This window comes from Oryzias latipes, chromosome 21, assembly GCF_002234675.1.
Source record: "Oryzias latipes chromosome 21, ASM223467v1".
NCBI classification, from domain to species: domain Eukaryota; kingdom Metazoa; phylum Chordata; class Actinopteri; order Beloniformes; family Adrianichthyidae; genus Oryzias; species Oryzias latipes.
The window spans coordinates 14,711,103-14,733,275 of NC_019879.2; the positions used below are offsets into that span (position 1 = coordinate 14,711,103).

Consider the following 22,173-nt stretch of genomic DNA (forward strand, 5'->3'; position numbering starts at 1 on the left):
CAACATGTAATTTGTTGCACTAGAGCAAAACTTTGGGATCATTTTCACATTTCTTTGGTGTGTGAGCTAACAGATTCGTTGCGCTTCATAATTGCTTTCTTGTTAAAAACGTTGCTGGTACATTTATACTATGTTTAATCCTGGGAAAATATCTGTGTAGCTGCAACAAAATATGTTCCCTGCAGTTTATAGTGTCTTTCTAACCACAGTTTGCATTCCTTGTATTTGTTCCACTTCGCATCAAATCAAAGATACAACTGTTTCCCTTTAAGTTTAAAAGCTTTTATTCTGCACTCTGGATAAGACAAGGTCAACTTTTGCCTTTTTTCATCCAAGGCTTTCATCTGTGTTCTTAAATAATATAAATTTGAATTTCACTCATGTTGTGCATTTCATTTGGTAACTATTTCTTAGCCCACGTCAAGGGATATTTGAGATGACGATCATTAATATTTGATTAAGCAGGAGTCTTCAAGACTTTCAGAGATCTGGGAGAATATCCATCCTGGATTTTCAGATAAATGCACCCCCACTACAATGATAGAAACTGAATTGAACAAACATCTTGACAGTCATTTTTCTCATTTTGACCCCTTTTCACTACAATAGTATTAACATTCCAGATCTTGCAATTGAAAAGGCCCACCACTCTATCTTAAGAGCAGAGCTTTGGCTGTTATGTGCTTGAATTAGGTCTAATTCATTCTCAGACCCGAGCTGGGTCAGGAATCCCTATTGTCATGTGATCTTTGACATGCACCCAGCATGGTTTGGCCCTGAGGGGAGCGGTTTGAAGCCGGGGGAGGGGAGCGACCTTAGGTTTACCCTCTCTCTCGCGGCTCCACTTGTCCCTCTAACTCCTGCTGAGCCACTTAAGCGCTGAATTAGTCGTAACGGTAAGAATCACTGCTAGTTCGGTTTCTCGCAGAGTCATGGCAGTCAGAGGGACAGGACGGAGGGGAATGCGGCTTCATTTAAGACTAAATGCAGTAATCGCAGCCAAAACGCAGATTTCCTTAGCATTTGCTTTTGTCAATGATAAACAGGGATTAATAACTACATTTTGAAAAATTGATATATGTAATGGTTATAAAGTCATTTTATAAGTTTTCAGTCAAATTAAGACACAATTTGCTTTTGAGCAGAAGGCTCTATGTTCCTTTTTTTAGAAAAAATTACGACCAAGGTTCAACACTTTTGACTTCCTATTTGAAGTACAGACGTAAATAAAAGTAACTGGAGGCAGTTCACCTGCAAACCACTTGGCGGTTTCTTTCAAAAAAGAGTAATTACATCCACAGGAGAAGTGTGCACACTTAGTTGTCAGTTTTTTTTTAAAACCAGCCAGTTCAGTGACCTAGTAGAAGAGTGTCCACCCTAATATTGTGGGTTCAAATCCCTGGTTGGGTCATGCTACTAAGCTTGGTCTCGCTCTCTTGTCTAATTATGGAAAGACTGGTGTTCTGTGACAGGTACTTCATCTAAAATGACTACGACTACTTACCTGACAAACTGCCTCAATTCAAACCATTGACTTTATTGACAACTGGACCAAGTGAGTGTGACATCACCCATACAAAATGACTTACGTCCGTGAATTCAGGCGGAACTTGATCTTGTTAGTAAGCAGTGATTGGTCCGAGTCGATCTGACGCAAAATCCCTATGGCAACCACCCTCTCCAATCAGGAGTGAGCTTGTTAGAAGGCCAAACCCCTAACACTTGAAAGCGGGCTTGAGAGAATCAGTCCATCAAATGTTTTGAACGTTTAGCGGGAGACCACACACTTTTGAGGCATCTGATTGGCAAGTTTATACCTTGAATAAGGAATCAGGAAATATCACTTCCATCAAGTCATCTCTGTTTCTGTGACTTTCCTGAAGTATTACGTTTCTTTCCTTTTCTGAATATTTGCAAGTATCAACTAGGGCTGCACGATATGAGGAAAACTCGCGATATGCGATATTTAAGATTAATATTGCGATAATTTGCGGTATACAAACAAATAACAAAATAACCAAAAAAACATCATTCCCATTTCATTGCAACAGTTTAAAAATTATACTCCAAATGACCCTCGTTGACATAGTAGACAAACATCTAACAAAATAGGCCTCCATCCGATTGGTCAACAAGGTGAAGGCGTCCATCCGATTGGTCAAATGCATAAAGGGATTTATTTGATTTGTTAAATGCTTCAAGCTGCCTTAAGGTTGTATTAACACATTTAAGGTTTACGATTTATTGCGATTTTCACTGTCTTTTGCGATCTGCATATTGCAGAGCTGGATATTGCGATAACGATAAATTTGCGGTATATTGTGCAGGCCTAGTATCAACTCACTCTTAAATATCAATTTCTTTCCCTCTTTCCTTCCTTATGTTGTGCATTTATTGTTTGTCAGGCATTTTGTTATAAGTTTTCTGTCAAAACACTGACATAAGTTTTTGGCCCCTATATGCTTCACTTTTTTAATGAACATCTCAGTTTGTCTGTACTTCCTCCAAATCAAACTGTAAGCATGTCACATTCTGCCACATTTGGTGTAGAATTATTTCACATCAACAGTTTTTCTGTTCATTTCCATTGTATCAAATGACAGCTTTTTTTTGCCAGGGCTATGTTTTCTCATATCAGGTTTACTCAACTCCATGAGCACTCTTTGAAGCAGCAGTTTAAATGTTCACAATTTACATTTTTAGACCAATAGGCATTAATTAAAAATCTTTTTATTTTTGTTTTTATTACCCATCTGTTCTTCTTCCATTTATCTTGATCTCACACTTGGGTCACACTCTTTCAATCTTTATTAAAAAAGTAATGAAAAAAAAGGTTACATGAGAATTAGAAAAAATAAGGTATTAACGTTTGAACCAGTTGAAATTACCAGAACTGTATTCTTATGTAGAAAGCAATCAACCCTTCAAAAAGTGTAGTTAAGCTTTCTGTTTTTAATGGCTGTTAAATTTAAAGTCCCACTACGATCATCTTTTAATCTGTTTTCAAAGCATTCCCAGTGGTCTTTTGATTCTGATTATGCTGTTTTTTTTCTAAATAAAACCTATTGTTTTCTAGGACATAGTTTCCGCAGAGCGGCAGGAATTCATTAGAAATTTGTCTCTCAGTTGTGGGACCGTTAGTGCAGAGCATTTCCGACATCCTTCCCCTCCATGTTGCAGAGTGGAGCTTGTGGCTCACCCAGTATATTTTCTATGTCACAAATAAGCCCTTTTTTCAAACAAAATGTTTTCATCTGCTGCTGATGTAACCCTTGTGCTATCCTAGGCACTTTGACATTGGGAGTTGGGTCATCTAGACCCACTAGACAGTGCGCTGAACTTTTTTTTTCTTTAATGATTTGTGATCTTCACTGGTGTCCATGGATTACATGAAACCTTTCCACCTTTATCCACCTTTGTCATGGTGTAGGAATAACACGTGAATGTAAGGGTGGGGTCATCTAAGATAGCACAAGGGTTAAAAAAAGAGAAGCTGGACAAGCAGGGAAGACTTTCTTATTCTTTTCTGCCTGAACTAGTGCATGCCTGCCACCTACAGTTGGAAGAGGCTTGGTATAAAATCTCGAAGTGGTACAAATCTAGCAAATCTTGCCCCAGGCTTTTTCTTTCTTAGCTCTATTCTAATATATGAGAGACTTGTTTCGACCCCTGACAGGATATGCTGAAAGGTGAACAACAGTGGTCGTATAATTTCATCTGGGCACAAACCACAATTATTAATTTCTCCTCCATGATCAATTTTCAAACAGTTGGCACTTCTATGACTTAGGAGGGACAAAACCAAGCCTGTCTGTTCTGGAAGAGGATCCGACCTTTATGTGGACATCCCTGAGGTTTCTGCTTTTTTTCCCGTAATTTTTTTTTTTAGTTTTTTCTCAACAAGGAGGAGGGTCTAAGGCACATGTGTCAAACTCAAGGCCCGGGGGGCCAAATGTGGCCCTTCATGTCATTTTATGTAGCCCGCAAGAGCATAAAAGTTTTTAATTTCTTCAAATAAAATATAAAAATTGGTGTGTATTTATTCATATCTAGGGGGGAATCAGACTTGAAATATCGGATTGGGCAACTATACTTTAGGACTTAAACACTGCCAAAATAACCTAACCTGTCGACGAGTAATTTAACATTAAGGACTAGTTAAAATTTATTTTTGATTACATTTAGTTACATGTACATACCTGTGTGTACATTTTATCTGGCCCTTTGAGGACAACCACTATGCTGATGTGGCCCTCGGTGAAAATGAGTTTGACACCCTTGGTAAGGGCAGGGATGTCTGGGGTCTGTCTAGTTTAGTTTAGCAATTAGCTAATGTTAATTTTTTTATGATTGATTCTATGTTTTTTGTACAATTATTGGTGTGAAGCCCATTGAGACAACTGTGTTGTGATACTGGGCTGTATAAAGAAAATCAAATCAAATCAATCTGACCAGGTTTAGCTTTCAACACATGTTCAATAGCCACGTGTTTTGTACGCAGAGCCCCAAAAATGGTCTTTAAAATGTGCGTAGCTTTGTGGGAAACTCTGGAGTTTTAAACCCAGAAGCCCGAAACACTAATTTCTTTAAGTTTACATAGACTTTTCATTGTAAGTGGCCGCCTGAGAGTGATGTGAAGACAGCTTCAGAGCTAAGTCAGCCAGATTTATTAACTGCGTTCACAGCAACTCCCAACCTTGTTTGCAACACTTAAAAAACAAAACTTACTGTGATTATGCTAACTCCCAACCTTCATAGTAAAATGTGAAAAAAAACACAGTCCAACATGCTACATGTCAGCTGTTATTAGCATATTTACAATACAACCCAATCATTTAAGCAACTTGTACAAAATAACAGACTGAAATTTTGACAGAACGCCTCGTACCTCTCCAAATTGCTTCCATATCAGTAAGCACAACCAAAAAAAATCCATGTATAAAACACTCTGGATTATAGGGGCACATTGTTTTTTTGTGAAAAAATTAGGGCCTGTGTGTTTTTTTAGTGCAGAAAATACAGTACTCAGAAATGCAATTTTGAGTTTCATTTCACGATATATGCTCTCCATCATAAGAAAACTGCCACAAGAAGATGTTAAAATGACCAAAAACAAAATTTTAATCAGAGTGGGTCTTTAAATGAAATACGTAGATAGACTTTGTACCGATTCTTTTGACTATGTTGACTCAAAGCGATGTCTAATCCCTGGATTTTCTGGCAAATGAATCCATTTCAGTTAATATCAGCATCCATAGAAGTGTCTCAAGTTCCACCTAGCATTTATGTCATTGAATCCTGTCAGTGGCTGGTTTATGTCTGTCAGAAGGGTTTGTGTGGTCTTGGCTTAGTGAGCTTATGTTTGTTTGTAAGATTTGTGGGTGGAAGTCAGCAAGAAAGTCAAGTGAGGTTTTTATTTATTGTTATGTGCATGGGAGTTTTCTTTATTTTGAAAAGCTCATACCGTTTAGTGACTGCTGTGATTCCACAGAAATCTATGACATGATGTTGTAGGGCTCGCACAGGGGATACAGGGAGGGGATACAGACCTCTTCTTGTAGTTAAGGCAAGAAAAAGTAAAAAAAAAAGAAGAAAAGTGCACTGGTCACATCCTGCTCTGAGAGCCTCAATGAATACATCTAGATCATGTTGGGAATCAGAGGATTTGTGTATTTACACACAGGACAAACAGAAAAACACAGTGCATTTGAGGTTGACTCAGATGTTTTGCTTTTTGAAGAAAAGGCCTGGAAACATTGGAGAAACATACCCTTTTTTATCTGGATTACTGTCATTTATGCAGATTTTAATGAGTTTGTGGAGCATAAAAAATAAAATAAATAAACGGGTGTTTATTCAACCCACTTCAATCAAATAGAGTTTTTATGATGTGTAGTTTGTGTAAAAAGTCACCAAAATGGCTGTGGTGGGGAAAAAATGTATGAGACACCGTCTTTTTTTCTTTCTTTTTTTTTTTTTTTTTACAGCAAACAGATGTATTTCTAGCCATCCTGCACAGTTTTTGTACTTGCAATCCATTTACCATCTTGCTTTTCATCCATTTAAAAGTTGCTGACAGCTGTTATTTGCATTTTTTTTATGTCCCTTGGACTCCTCAGCGTTTCACATTGCATTTAGCTGGTCTTTCATGCTGTCCCTGTTGTTGGGTTGACAGCAGCAAAAATAGAGGGTCACGTTAATTGCTGCTTATGTTCTAAAAGCAGGGGATTTGTAGGACTTCTCGCTCTGTATACCCAACTGTCTCTGCAACTAATGGTACACTCAGAGCTCTCCCACCTTTCAGCACGTCTTTCCTGTTTGAGGTGAAACCCTCACTTATTTACTTGTCTTTCCCAAGTAATCTGGGTTTCAGTTATTGAAAGGTGTGGATGCCCGCAAATTACAGGAACCTAGTGCTTTATGTTAGTTTTTGTATTAAAGATGGAAGCGTAAAATTATTAGGGCCTGTACATTGGGATTGTTCTAAAGCCTTTTTTTCTTTAACAACTCCCTGACTGGACAAATAAAACTGCTGCCATGTTGACCTGGATGATGCCATTGACTTGAATTATGCTTAAGTCTCAACTGCCCTTATGGGTGGATACAGAATGTCTGCGGGCAAAAAATGGCCAAACCTGTACAGGACATGCAAGTGGGTCTCTCAAAATATCACAGTTGTAGACTGCTACATCAGCCAGTTGGGCAAAAATGTTCATGCCCATTTTTCACTACTGGCATGCTGTCGGGGACAGGTTGTAGCAAACGCTTAACACGCAGAGGTAGGTGAAGTTGAAGTAGGTGAGATCCAGGCGTGTTGTACAGATTTTTCATTCTTGCAGCAATTCTTAGCAAGGAGCCAGTGCGTGAACATCACTAATGTGTTGCGTAAGGGGACCATTCAACAGCATCACCTATACATCATAAGTGTCATAAGTGTGTGTAACGTAAAATATCCTCACGAAAACACTTACCTCACACAGAACAATGGTACGTTCCACTTTCATGACGTCCCTTGAGGTGGCCACATGAGCCTCAAAGCAGCTGTAAGTAACACTTACAGTCCCTTTAAGATGCGACTCCACCTGTCTATGACCATCTGCACCTTTACAGGTCAACCCCCCATGACTAAGGCATTAGAAAAGTCCATTCTATCATCTAGCACTTTTTTGTTTTGTGTACAGAAATGTTCTTTGTCTTAATTAATAAATTTCTCAAATGTTTAACATACTTCTGACCCTTATAAAGGATCACAAAGTTTGTAATTTTGGTAAAAGTATGACAAAATGTTGAAATTGTTTGGGAAGTTATTTTTGATTTTGAGAAAATTACTTGAGAAGCAAATTTAACATCAGTTAATTCAACTATTTAAGCTTGTGAAGCAAACTGTTCTTTTTTCTAAATCTTTACATCTCAAGTAAGTCAAACAATACTCTTAATAGGCCAGTTTTGTCATTGCTGCTGGCTGCAGTCTGGATGAAAACTGGTTTCCACGGCAACCAGGTGCAGATTCTTTTTTATCCTCCACAAAGCCGTATTTGGCTGTTGCGGAGAAACCGGATCTTTGTACCTGGCACTTTGTCCCAGTCTTCAGCCTTATGTAGTGTTCACTAGTCCTTACTGACAGCCTGCTGAACACAGAGACATGAAACCAGAGACCCCCCCCCCCCCCACACACACACACACACACACTCCATTTACTCTCCTTATTTGAGGAAATGCTATCTATATCATCAACGTTTTAGTCTTTGTTATCCATGGCTAACTTACAGACTATAGGGTATAATAAATTAAACATCCCTGCTGATCTGGGTAAGAAACAACATGTGAACATTGTTCACCTAAACACTAGGTACAACCTAAAGTATTTTTCCTCTTTTTTTTTCTTGTCCAGTGAATAGACCATTCAGCACAAGGCCTCTCTTAGGAATGCCATTGTGTGTCTTAAACCTCACTTTGCTCCTATATTCCTCTTTTTTTCTTTCTCTTCACATCTTCTTATCTTTTGAGTGACTCTCATGATGTGTAGTTCGCTTTTCAGGGCCTTTTTGAATTCCTCTCATTCTCCTGTCCCCTAAGAGCTGCCATGTCTGCAGACACACCACACCAATCTCACACCATGGGGGTGTGAACGGCGAGGGGGGGGCTTCCTACGGGACAGGGAGATTTCCATCAAACTGGAGCTTATGGGACAAAAGAGGAATTTTACGAAGTCTTTTGCTTTCTTTACTAAAGAGCCCTTCTTGGACATATGGAATTCAATGACTTTCACTGTCTTCAACATATGTCAGAAAATGATGGATAGCAGATAGATAACAAGATACAGTTTTTGTTATCACTCTCTTCCTGTCTTTTTGTGCATGTGTGTTTAGTGTCTCCAAACAAACTATTAGGGACCGGATTCTGAAAAAAAAGGTTTACTCGCTTTCCCAGTGGATCACATAACCATAAAACACAACTACCTTACAACATTTTGCAGGTAACAACATTAAAGGTTTAACCGGTCAGGAGGACATACATTTGTCGCATCTCCAGGAGTTTGGATAAGCTCCACAGAAACCTGGTTCTCTACAGGCTCAATGTCCTCTCTTGGGTCAATATGGTAGTCACAATGAAGTTCGGTTTTAAGTTTCTTATGATGTTCCAAGACCCGTTTCTTTTGATGGTTCACTGTTTTGGGTTGTAGTCAGCTTTTGGATTACATGTTTGGTTTACACATTTCCCCATTTAGAGACACCAAATGTTATTACACCATCCAACCACTTCTCTCCTCCCCTGTAGTTTCTCACTAACACGTTCTGACCCACCAAAAAAGATGCAACAGGCCAGGTTAGAGAGCACTGAGGAACTTCAGGTTTCAGTAGTGACATCTTGTGCAAACCTGTCTTTTTAAAAACAGTTCTGCTGGTGTTTTCGTGGTCACAGTGTGTGGCATAGTTAGATAACTGTAAAGAAAGAAAGAAACACAATCTTGAAGAGACTTACCACCAGCAGCCTTACTTTTGGCTAAGGACCTTTTGAAATTTTGGACCAGCCTTTCAGCCATCCCATTTGATGCACGATGATAAGCTGGACTTTTAATGTGTTTCACTGCATTTAGGGTCAGAAATGACTCAAACTCACTGGATGTAAATTGTAGAAATTAACTGGGTTACCAGTTCCTTTGGTAACCCATAGGATGCAAACCGGCCCTTAAAAAACTTCAATAGTCTTGCTAGCAGTGGTAGTGTAGTGGTGTATTATCTCTAGGCAGCATGCATAAGCATCCATAACAACCAGAAATGTCTACTTATGAGCCTCTGCAAAATTAACATGTATTCTTTCCCACATAGCTGAAGCACCCCTGCACGTGTGAACTGGTGCAGTGGCTAACAGATGTCACACTGGGGTGTTTCCCTTTCAGTGTCCTCATCGAGCGTAGGCCACCAAAACAACCTTCTAGATAGCGACTTCATTTGACTATTACCCAATGACTTTTATTTATCTCTGACAATAGCCTGTTTTGTAGTTTTTCTGGAATAACTACACTGAATCCCCAGTGTACACAATCTCGTTCCACTGTCAAGTCAAACTTCTGTTTCACATAAGGCTGAAACGTTTCATTTGAGACATGCTTAGGCCAACCTGCTCTCACAAAATATTTCACTTTTGAGAGTACTGGGTCTCTGTCTGTTTCATTGGCCATGTCTTTTGCAGTTATCTGCAAACTGTCCAAATAAGACACTCTGAAACCTGGTTTTGACCGAGGAAAACCCTGCTCCGCTACCGGCAGGCAAACAACACATCGTGACAATGCAAAGTATCTCATATGTGTAAGCTTCCAATATCAGAGCCCATCTCTGCATTCTAGCTGCTGCTAAGGGAGCTACACCTGTTTTTGGACCTAAGATTTTTAGCAAAGGCTTGTGGTCTGTAATTAAAGTACACCTAAGACCATACAGGTACTCATGGAATTTCGTCACTCTGAAATCTAAGCCCAAAGCCTCTTTTTCAATCTGGGAATAGTTTTCTTCAGTGGCAACCCAGAGTGGCAACTCTGGGTTATAATGAACAAGCACTTTACTTGACTTAGCTTCCTCGAATGCTTTCTGGCAGGAGACTGGCCACTTTACATCTTTTTGCAAAAGTTCCGTCATCGGTGCAATGATAGTAGAAAAATTTGGAATAAACTTGCCACAATACTTAATAATGACAAGAATGACTTAAGCTCTGTGACTGTAGTGGGCACAGATGCATTTGCTAAAGCTTTGCATTTGTCTTGCATGGGGTGAAATCCCTCTGCATCAATGACATGTTCTAAATAAGACACACTGTGCTGAAAAAACTAACCTTTTTCTCTAAGGTTGTGAGCTTTAAAGTCAATGCGTGCGAGCAACAACATTTAGCCTTGGACACACTTAAAATACGTGCATATCAGAAAAGACACATTATTAAGAACCTCTGGCAATAATCCTGACTTTAAAATATTGATTAGTTGATTTTAAATCTAATCTTTCTTTAGAAAAGAAACAGAAAATCTATAAATTAAGTATTTTCACAAAGTATTTCTGTGTTTTTTTTTAAGTAAGTTAGTTTTTATTTTAAGAGGGTGGCTGTGGATTTTTAAAAAGTCAAAACAAATGTCTTAAATTAACCTAAGATTGGGCCTAAACAAAAAATAAAACAAAAATTTGCACTAAAGGCAGATTATAATTTATAATTATTAGATTATAATAAAAAAAAAAGCTTTTTGAAAAACATTGTATTTGTTACGTAGAAATTACTATGGGCGGGCCATAAGCTCCCTGCTCCACTCCATTCTGATGCTTCCACTTGCAGACGACAAGATCCGTGTACGTCTTTGTCTTCCTCCTCCAAGCTGGAACCTGGCTCTAAAATGTACTACTTGATAGCTCCAATATTGCTCGCCATTTCTGTAATGTTAGTTTGGGGTTGTAAGTAGCTGTAAGCTAGCAGGCGAGCATCTAAACAGATAAGTGATGGAAAGTGGGGGCAGGCTTACTCTCTACTCTGCTCACCACTCAGAGGCAAATTTCTAATCAACTGCTTTTATTCTAAACATTTAATGAGTGTTGCAGTCTATTATTTCCTGTAATGATCTTACACTATCCAATATACATATAAATGTGTATGTGCTAGGCCAACCAGACATGTAATGTGAAGTTTTTTCGTACGCCAGGTCCTTAATTAGATTTAAATCAATAATAAAAAGATCTTAAATCTGTCGACACACTGAAAAATTCATAAATATATAATGAACCCTTCTCTTTTTTGCAAAAACGTTTCTTTAGTTTTGAGAAATGTTTTTTACAATGAAAATGAATTAATTCTTGAATTGAATAATAGTAATCTGACCATGTTTCTACACACTCCAAAGAGTTATATGTGCACAAGATTAAAAAAAGTACATGAGAGGATATGTCATTGAATAGGGGCAGGGTAGAAAATCATCACGTGCAATATGTTTCAGTGCACCAGTCATCATTACAGTCTGTCTTTCACTCTCAGCATTTATGAGCTTTGGATTTATTCTCTACCATTGTGCACTCATACCTCTGAGCTTGTTGGATGCAGTGAACGCTGCCCAGACACGACTGACACACGCTCAAGGATTTTGTCTGAACACATCCATCCTTCATTAATCAGGGGAGTGAGCTGCTCAGGTCTGTTTAAGAATCACATTTGTGGGCTTTCTGTGCAACTTTTTTAAGTCCCATTATAGAATGTTATGAAAAAGTTTAGAAGTTGGAGAAATGAAACAGATGTGAAAAAAAAACAATATTAGCATAAATGGACCAGGAAGATTTACCGATAAAATGTGGTGACGGCATAGAAGATGACTGAATTTACAAAGTTGCCACCTTAGATAAAATACGTACTATATGCAAAAAAGTACAGCTGACTTCTCTGCAACTCGATACTGTGATCCAATGGAAAATGTATTGTACAACTGTTGTGCTTAGTGATGGGTATGGCAACACCGACGCAGCGGCTCACGTGTCGAGGTCATAAAGTGAAACCCCATATCACTTCATGAGAAGTCACGTGACCGATACAGCCACTGTGTGTGTCACAGATTAGCAAAACATGGAAGCGCGTCTACCAGCAGTGTTGCCAGGTTAAGCAGTTTTTCACCCAATTAGGTGGGTTTGATTTTGATTTGTGCGGTTTTCGCTTCAACTTGGTGGGTTGTAGTTAGTTTTATTATGAGTATAAGCTATCTTTTATTTTGAAAGATATTTTATTTTGAAAAATTACTTGATTTTCTCTGTTACATTATATTGTTTTGTTCAGCACTGGCTAGGGAAACGCATAACCATTTTTTACAGCAGTCCAATAAAAAATATGCAAGCTAGCTAAGATCACAACAGTTGGGAATTCGCCAGGCGCACGCCGTTAAAAATCTACAACTTCTAATTGCAACATTTTTTCCACAGTGGCTTGCCATTGATGCCCGAGAAGTTTCGAGACGATCTACAAAAAAATCACTAGGATGAGTTTTCGTCTGTATTTGGTACTAAAGGTGCTTTTTTTTTTTTAGTCAAGATGGCGGCCTTTTCCCAAGATTAAAGGTCAACGACACTTCTGTGGTTTTTGTAGACTCGAGCTGGCGGCATGTTTGTGCAATTTCATGAAAATCCTACAAACAAAGGTGTCATCTTCCCAAATTGTCGAAAAACACGAAAATGGACAATTCTCAGAGTTCGCCACAATATGGCCGCCATACCGTTGGTTGTGTGTTAACTTAAACTTTTGACCCCCCCCCCCAAAAAAAAAAAATATGGCCAGAAAAATAATAGGATCACAAACAATGAAAACCTAAACAACAAACACTGACCAAAAAAATAAACGTAACACTTTTGTTATTGCTCCCATTTCTTATGGTATGAACTCAAAGATGTGAAACATTTTCCACATACAGAAAATAACCTGTTCTCTGAAATATTGTTCACAAATCTGTCTAAATCTGTGATAGTGAACACTTCTCCTTTGCCAAGACAATCCATTCCACCTCACAGGTGTGCCATATCAAGATGCTGATTAGACAGCATGATTATTGCACAGGTGGTCCTTAGACTGGCCACAAGAAAAGGCCACTCTGAAATCTTCAGTTTTGTTTTATTGAGGGGGTCAGGGGACTCAGACAACCAGTCAGTATCTGGTGTGACCACCATTTGCCTCATGAAGTGCGACACATCTCCTTCGCATGGAGTTGATCAGGTTGTCTATTGTGGCCTGTGGAATGTTTGTCCACTCTTCTTCAATGGCTGTGCGAAGTTGCTGGATATTGGCAGGAACTGGAACACGCTGCCGTATACGCCGATCCAGAGCATCCCAAACATGCTCAATGGGTGACATGTCCGCTGAGTATGCTGGCCATGCAAAAACTGGGATGTTTTCAGCTTCCAAGAATTGTGTACAGACCCTTGCAACATGGGGCCGTGCATTATCCTGCTGCAACACAAGGTGATGTTGTTGGATGTACGGGACAACAATGGGCCCCAGTATCTCGTCACGGTATCTCTGTGCATTGAAAATGCCATCAATGAAATGCACCTGTGTTCTTCGCCCATAACCCCACCACCAACATGGGCTACTCGATCCACAACATTGACATCAGAAAACCGCTCACCCACACGACGCCACACACGCTGTCTGCCATCTGCCCTGAACAGTGTAAACCAGGATTCATCCGTGAAGAGAACACCTCTCCAACATGCCAGACGCCATCGCATGTGAGCATTTGCCCACTCAAGTCGGTTACGATGTCCAACTGGAGTGAGGTCGAGACCTCAATGAGGACGACGAGCATGCAGTTGAGCTTCCCTGAGACGGTTTCTGACAGTTCGTGCAGAAATTCTGTGGTTATGCAAACCGATTGTTTCAGCAGCTGTCCAGGTGGCTGGTCTCAGACGATCTTGGAGGTGGACACACTGGATGTGGAGGTCTTGGGCTGGTGTGGTTACTCGTGGTCTGCAGTTGTGAGGCCGGTTGGATGTGCTGCCAAATTCTCGGAAACGCCTTTAAAGACGGCTTATGGTGGAGAAATGGACATTCAATTTCCTAGCAACAGGTCTGGTGGACATTTCTGCTATCAGCTTGCCAATTGCACACTCCCTCAAAACTTGCGACATCTGTGGCATTGGGCTGTGTGATACAACTGAAGATTTCAGAGTGGCCTTTTCTTGTGGGCAGTCTAAGGCACACCTGTGCAATAATCATGCTGTATAATCAGCATCTTCATATGGCACACCTGTGAGGTGGGATGGATTGTCTTGGCAAAGAAGAAGTGTTCACTATCACAGATTTAGACAGATTTGTGAACAATATTTCAGAGAACTGGTTATTTTGTGTATGTGGAAAATGTTTCACATCTTTGAGTTCATACCAAAAAAAATGGGAGCAATAACAAAAGTGTTGCGTTTATATTTTTGGTCAGTGTAGAAATATGTAGACTAATGTAATCATTAGAAACAAAGATCAGCTGGGACGATTGCAAATTCAAACCAGGCGTGATAATGACGGAGGAGCAGAAACAGAGTATGACCTAAGAGGAGACTGAACTAATTAACCCAAAATTGAGTATATCCAACGAAAGTAATCAAACCAAATCCAAAACAAAATTGTTCTAAATAAAGTTGTTTAAATATGCATCGGCATGTGCCATAGCAGCTAACATGTAGCGCTGTTTTAATTTTATGTGATTAACAAGTTTGGGAGTTTGTGTACCGTAGTAATGTTTTTTTTTTAATCTGTTTCTGTTTTTAGCGTTATCTGTTTTGTTACATTTGCACAGTAACAAAGTTGGGACTTACAGAGATTGCAAGGACACTAACGTGACTAACACTGCTAATGTTACAAATGTTAGCAAACCACACATACCACGTTAGCGTGTTACAAACAAGTTCTAGAGTTACTGTGGGTGTATTAATAAAGTCTGATTGACAGTCTTATCTCTGACTCTGTCGTTTTGCTTAATATGCCTTAACTTTTGGTGTGCCTTATGTATGACATAAGTTCAAAAATAGATCATTCATTGACGGTGCACCTCATAATGTGGTGCACCTTATAGTGAAGAAAATACAGTAATTTATCTCCACGTTTTGGATCAAAATATGTTTCATCAGAAAGCTGGTTCACTTGGTTCACTTGATTTAAATCAGGTTGGCACACTGGCTCACCAAATCCTCATCACGCGGATTATAACATACTTGTGCTTCGCTTAAGCTGAAACAGAGGAAGACCGTGACCTAAGGGCTGTTTGTGCTGAAGTGGCTGGTGAGAAAACAATGAGCGCTGGCACCCTGGACTGTAGTCTGCCCTGCACTAATGAAGGCCCTGATATTGTCTTGTAGACAAAAGCCTCCCTTGTGCTGCATACTTTGTTCTCTTCATCTAGGTCTTTTGCCTAGGTCTCTGATATAACCACAGACATAACGTCATTTCTCCATTCATTGCGGAGGATAAGAGTGTCAGCTGAAGTTGCAATATAAACCAGGATAATTGACCTGAAGGGGGTTTAAAAGTGTTGTGACACGTTAGGTAAGGTTTATGCCTTCAACCGCACTCTTCCAAGTATATGAACATCTTTTTGAGGAATATAGTAGAGCCCTGCGCGGGACTGTTTTCTTCATCCCGCTACCGCCCGCCTGAATTTCTGACCATAACCGCCCACTCCCAAAACTTATGTGTTACACTCCCACCCGCTCACACAATATGTCTGTCCACTCCTGCCCGCACCCGCAAAACTCGGAGAATTTACTCCCACAAAATAATAGAGATGCATTGATTTTGTGTCTTTTCCTGTCCCGCAGGAAAAAAAACACGTTTTTGTATTGATATCTTTAAAGAGATTCAGGGCTGCACGGTGGCGCAGTGGTTAGCGCTCTTACCTCACAGCAAGAAGGCCTCCGGTTCAAGTCCCAGCTGGGGGATGTGAAAAACTACATCAACAGGGGACCTTTCTGTGTGGAGTTTGCATGTTCTCCCCGTGCATGTGTGGGTTCTCTCCGGGGTCTCCAGCTTCCTCCCACCGTCCAAAAACATGCTTCATAGGTTAATTGGCAACTCTAAATTGTCCCTAGGTGTGAGTGTGAGAGTGAATGGGTGTGTGTTTGTGGACATTCTACCCTGCGACAGACTGGCGACCTGTCCAGGGTGTCCCCTGCCTTCGCCCACAAGTGGCCGGGATAGGCTCCGGCAGCCCCGTGACCCCGAAAGGGAAAAGCGGTTAAGAAAATGAATGAATGAATAAAGAAATTCATGGGGTTGTTTTTTTTCAATTTTTTTTTTTTTCCGTTTCTCTGGCCTGCATGTAAAAAAAACAAACAACAATTGAGAAACGTCTCCAAACGTCAAACTTCCCTTGCTTAGCTTTTGTCCCCAACCTTTATTGCGGCACGGACTAATTTACTAATTTTGCTAGCTCTTGGGTTTTATTTTAGCAGAATCCTATCACATGACCGAGAAGAGGGAATTGGCCTGCGTCAAAAGTAACATAGACGGATGGAACACAGATTCTGGCAATTTTTCAAAATAAAACATCTTTCAGATTCTGAAATAAATAAAACGGAAGTAATGTAAGTTATTTCATTTTTTCTGTGCGCCCCGAAACCAAATGACCCACGGATCGGTACTGGTTCGTGGCCCGGGGATTGGGGACCGATGCTGTAAATACTTTTTTGAGGTTCTTTTCTACATCATCTATTGACATCTTCTCCATCATGTTGCAAGGCAACCTCCCTAATCCCGCAGTGTTTTTTTTTAGCAGGACAATCCCGCCCGCAGCAAAATTCAAACCGCTCGCTCCCGCAAGATTTGCGTTGGGTCTCGCGGGACCCAATCCCAATGCAGCCCTCTAGAATGTAGGACATAATCTGCTGCTTTCAACTTTTTTTATCCGTTTTGACAAGCGAGCCATAAACATCCAATCAAATATGTTTATTTGAATTTATTTGAAATGTATTTCCAGTCTGAAATTTCATTTCTAATGAAATAGATTGGGAAAAATAACAATGATGAGCTTTTAGTGTAAGCTTTGAGCCCATCCCAAATCATTTCAATCATTTGTGGATTTGAACATAAAAGGAATTGGAGCCATTTTTTGTTTTCGAGTTACCATGGCTTCTTACACAAGACTGTTCCCTTTCACTCCAATGTAATATAGTTCAATTCACAACGGCGAAAAACAAACTTCTGGTTCCAAATTTTTTTTAAATTTTACTTTTGCAGTTAAAAATCCAGAACAACTGTCCTTGGCAAAGCAGATTTTGCTGAGACAGCTGATGGTTGAATCCTCAGTCTGCCTCACCAAAGATGACAACAGTGTTTGATTTTTGTAAGCATTGCATCTTGAGTTGTTAGATCTTTTATTCTGTTTGCACCCGCTATCTATTGCACAATCACTCACAGGCTGAGCTGCAAATCCAAAACAAACAGCATGTGGAATCTATTTACCCATCATGCAATGTTGTAGTGTTTTTTTAAGGAATTTCTAAACTAATTTTATATTTGATTTTATTATGACATTTATTCAGGGAAGATGGTTCCATTGGTTTGACAAAAACCTAGATGTCTGGGATGCTATTGATCACCTTGTAAACTACAAGAGTTCATGACCCAATCTGATGAAAACCGTGTTTATGGTGCTTTTAACATGTTCTTGTGGCATTTTTCCGATGATGGAGGACATGTATGAAGAAAATTAGGCTCAAAATTTGCATTTCTGAGTATGTCTTTAATCAATTCATTTTGAATCAGGAACAGATACCTTAGCATATATAGGTATTAGCTGGAAATAGTCAATTCCAGAGATGCAAAAACAATACCAGTCTGATGCATTCACGAGCAGACAAATAGATCCATATATGTCTTCATCTTCCTTGTCTGAGCTGGAATCTGGCTCCAAAGTGCAAGGCTTGATAGCTCTAATATTGCTCACCACTTTTGTTGCACCAGTAATTTTAGTTTGGGGGATGTGAGAGGTTGCAAGATAGCGGATAAGAATTTTAAAAGAGAGCTTTCAGTAATGAAGGGGAAGGGGGGTGGGCTTGCTCTGTGTCAACTTTCCTGTCTACAACTCACAACTCAGATGTAGATTTAGAACATCTGTCGCTCTGCAGAAACTTTGTTCTAGAAAATGATACAGATTTTGGATATTGGCTAAAACAGCGTTATTACTGTATGTTCAAAAGACCACTGGGACCACTTTTAAAATAGATTAAAATATGATTGGTGGGAGTGGGAATTTAAATTCAATTTCAGAACTTTTTGAAACTGAGTCAAAATGAGTTGCTGGGAAAGGTTTCCTGTGCTGCAAATACCTCTCAAGTCAGTACAGGTTTAGAGGGCAGAATGGTACTTTTGTAAATTTCAGTAAAAAGTCAACACAGCAAAAATGAATGTGAGTAACAGAAAGATCCCATATTTAGCAAAAATGTGTACAAAAATACAAAGGATCTGAATCAAAGTACATTTATAAAATACAGCTTTCCAGTGTTGGTAAACCAAACTTTGCATTCAGTTTGAAGGGCTGTTTTAGAGGTTTTCAGTCTGAGATGAATGGAAGAGAGGAAGGCCTGACACTGGGATCTGTCAGTAAGCAAGAATGTCTGTCATGCTCAGAGGCCCCATAGTGGAGGGGCATACACCATACTGAACCTTAATTACCTGTCTAACATCCAACTTTAATCTCAGTGAAAATTCACAATACACACATCTGAAATAACCTTTAGGAATATACATACAAGAAAGGTTCAGTGGGTTGTGGGGGAATGCACCTTTAAAAAGCTGTAGGCAAGCATACTGATCCAACATCCCCTTCAAGCAGCCCAACTAATGAAGAAAAGAGACTTGTGATCATATTCTTTCTATATGAAGCCCACAGATTCCGTGGGAGATGCTATTTACTTATGCATTCAGTTGGTACAACAAGGAAAAGCTCAAAAATGCTCACATTAGCTGCTTGTTAAAAAGTGACCTGGCAAAACACGTACAATTACGATAGTTAGTGAAAGTGGAGACATACTAGAGTTTACCTTTTTGTTTTTTTTTCTTTCCTCTATTTTATACTAATTGAACACATGTAAAAAAATCTAAAATGTCTCCTCAATAACACTTTGCAAAAGTTTGTTATTTCTGTGCACTAATCAGCTTAGGATCACTATAGATAGGTAAATTGGATCTTTGACCCCCTATCTTGCAAGCAAACATCAGCTGTTGTTGCTACTCTTAATTGTTTAAGATTGGAGTTATTTCTTTTTATGCATGAGTAATTTTTACATTTCATCAAGCAACAGACCCAGTATACTAATTGCTGTAACTTAATTTTTTATTTTAAGTTTAAAAACAATTAAAAGGAGGGGCTCAGTTCTTTGAAAATAACTCAAATGTTGCTGATACTGAATTGCTCCATATTGCTGTGTGCCTCAAAGGATTGAGACTTTGTATCAAGGCTGTTAGTTGGTCATTCAAATGTGTCTTATATGACTGACTTGAGAATTTGAAGAATGTTAAAAAGCGGGGAAAATTTGTCTGTGGACCTTCAGCACACTGAAGAGTTGGGCCTCTGTTTTGTTAAATACGAGCGTGTCTTGGAATGTGACCATAGTGCTGCCTTTTGACTGAGCTTTAAGTCCCTAAGCTCTTTATCATAGAAATAATTTTATTTATGATCTGATTGTTTACTTGATACATTTTACATCTTACTTGTTTTTCAACCAGTGTGCCGAGATGGTCATGTGCCGTGGAAAATTATCCATTTTCACTGAAACTATAAAGAATCTATGAAGATTTACCATTGCCAAGGATATCAGCTTTGTGTTCATCCAAACAGGCCCTGATAAAACACTAAGTAGTTAGGAATATGAAAGATCAATAAAATACTTTTTCCTTTGTGCTTATTTGATTCTATTAAAGACACTTTGATAAGAATGACGTTACCGCGATAAAGCCGCAGCTTCAGCTCTGTTTTCGGGAAAAGTCCCACCCCTTTAACTGTCTCTGCCAGTCATTCTTGGACCCCTAATCATATGTCATCAGTCTGACCAATCAGAAGTGGTTAAAGTCCTCACTTCCTTGTTCCGATTTAGCTCATAAAGTCTGTCAGTTCCATCAAAAATACCAGCTAAAGCTCGTCTATGGCAGTGTAGCTTTCCGTGGGATCCGGTGTCAGACCGTGGAAAAAGTGAACAAAACAATGAGGCTCAGAGAAGCGAGTCTTTCTGGCATCACTCCATCTCCCATGATGCATTGTGTTAAAGTGACAGCATCTGTGCGCTACAATGAGTCTTCCCTGTTAAAACGTCTTGAAACCACAACGAACAAACAAACATCAAACAGTTTTTGAATATTCTTGATGAAACCAGGAGAACAGTTTACTTCTCCTTCAAGGTTTGTATTTATTAACAGCCAGACATCCCAGAGTTTGGTCCAAGTCATCTTTCTAACTGAAACACTTTTCTTATAATGTCTGGATTGAAGGACAAATTCGCTTTCAGACTCCAGTCACTTTTGAAAAATGAAAAGTTAAGCTTAAGTAAAAGTAGTAAAACCATTTAAGAAACAGGATTAAGGAGAAGTGGCCAACAGAAACAATTAAATTAAATTGAAACAATTTAATCATCTAAAAAGAAATAAAAAATTACATTTTACAAAGTTACATACAATTGCATGTTAATAAACTGGAGGGAAAAAACAACTACCAGGTTAAATTTCAAACAGTTTAGTTGAAATGTATTACTGAAAACTAACTTAACTTTTATTACAACTTTTATAAAAAACAGCAGCAACTTCCAGCTTTTTCTGCCACAATTATCACAAAAATGCACGTGAGATTGCGGGGGAACTGTATATCAATAAAGACTATGAATTTCTACTTTTTAAATTTTTGGATGCTGGTGTTCCGCGGGATTTTTTTCAAGGATAAAGTGTGCCTTGGCTCAAAAAAGGTTGAAAAACGCTGGTCTTACTAACTAAACTCAGGTGTTTAATCACATGGCAGGTCCACAGGCTCTTCAGTCAACACTTTCCACTGGAAGACATCAAGTGCACAAGACGTACATTTGTTTTAGTATTTCAAGCCAGTGTGACAAAAACCCCCAGAGTTTGACTGGCAAAGTTGGATTTCTCCTAAAGCCTTTTTTTAATGTGTTGGTTATGCCTTGTCCACTATTTTTCTCATGATGAAGGACACATCTAAGAAAATTCAACATAAAAACTGCATTTCTTTCTGAAAAGAATTCTATTTGAAAAAGCACTTTTTTGTGATGCAGCAACTGAAATGCATCAAAACCTCTCTGCTCCACTCCATTCTGATGCATCCACTTGCAGTCAAATACATTAGTGTACGTCTTTGTTTACCTTATCTGAGCTGGCATGTGGCTTCAAACTGTACAGCTGGATAGCTCCAATGTTGCTCATCATTTTTGTCTATTTTTTGAAAAGAGGTGTGTTAGAATTGAAATTGTCTAAAATCAGCGGATGAGAGAGCAGTGTGTATATATTTATCCTGTAGAGACAGTTATTTCCCCATTGCTTGTATTTAATTTACTTAGATCATTGGTTTACACAACCTGATGTGTCTTTACAAGTTCTGACATCCTGTCAACATATTCAGACTGAAAAAAAAACTATAAAAAGAGTCCACTTTTGCTTCAGTTAATGCTTGAAATTCAAGGCACTCACTGCATACCAACAGTTCAGGTGCATGTTGATGCAAATATCTTATCAGCTTATCAGAGGGCAACCGGTCAGTGTGTTTGTCATAAAGATATGGTCAAGCATACACACTGCAGTTCAAACAGATTAACAAAAAAATGATTAAAAGTGACTGAATGAAGAATGGTTGCTGTGCTCTCAGAGATAGCTTCCTGCATGCCTTTGATGATTTATTGTTATCTTGTTGTCTTGTCTTTTTTGAGCTATTATGGCTTTTTTTTCTCTGACAACCAGCACCAAACACGGAACTGTTATCAAACAGTACATTGGATTTTTTCTTTTCTTTTTGTATTCTTCCAAATTTTTCACACTATAAAGCGCACTTAAAAGCACTAATCTTTTTGAAAAATGTGTTCCTAATGATACGGCGCACCTTGGATTCTGTTTACCCATGTTGAAGCTTGTATTGGGCAGAATGCGCTATACACAGTTTCATGAACGCGCATTTAGCTTGTAATG

General features: G+C 39.1%; 1 protein-coding gene across 1 annotated transcript in view; it reads left to right on the forward strand.

Annotated features, from left to right (window-relative positions):
• LOC101173591 (collagen alpha-1(XVIII) chain) overlaps positions 1-22,173 on the forward strand; it is a 120,359-nt gene that overhangs the window by 568 nt on the left and 97,618 nt on the right. The gene's annotated exons all lie outside the window — the stretch shown is intronic.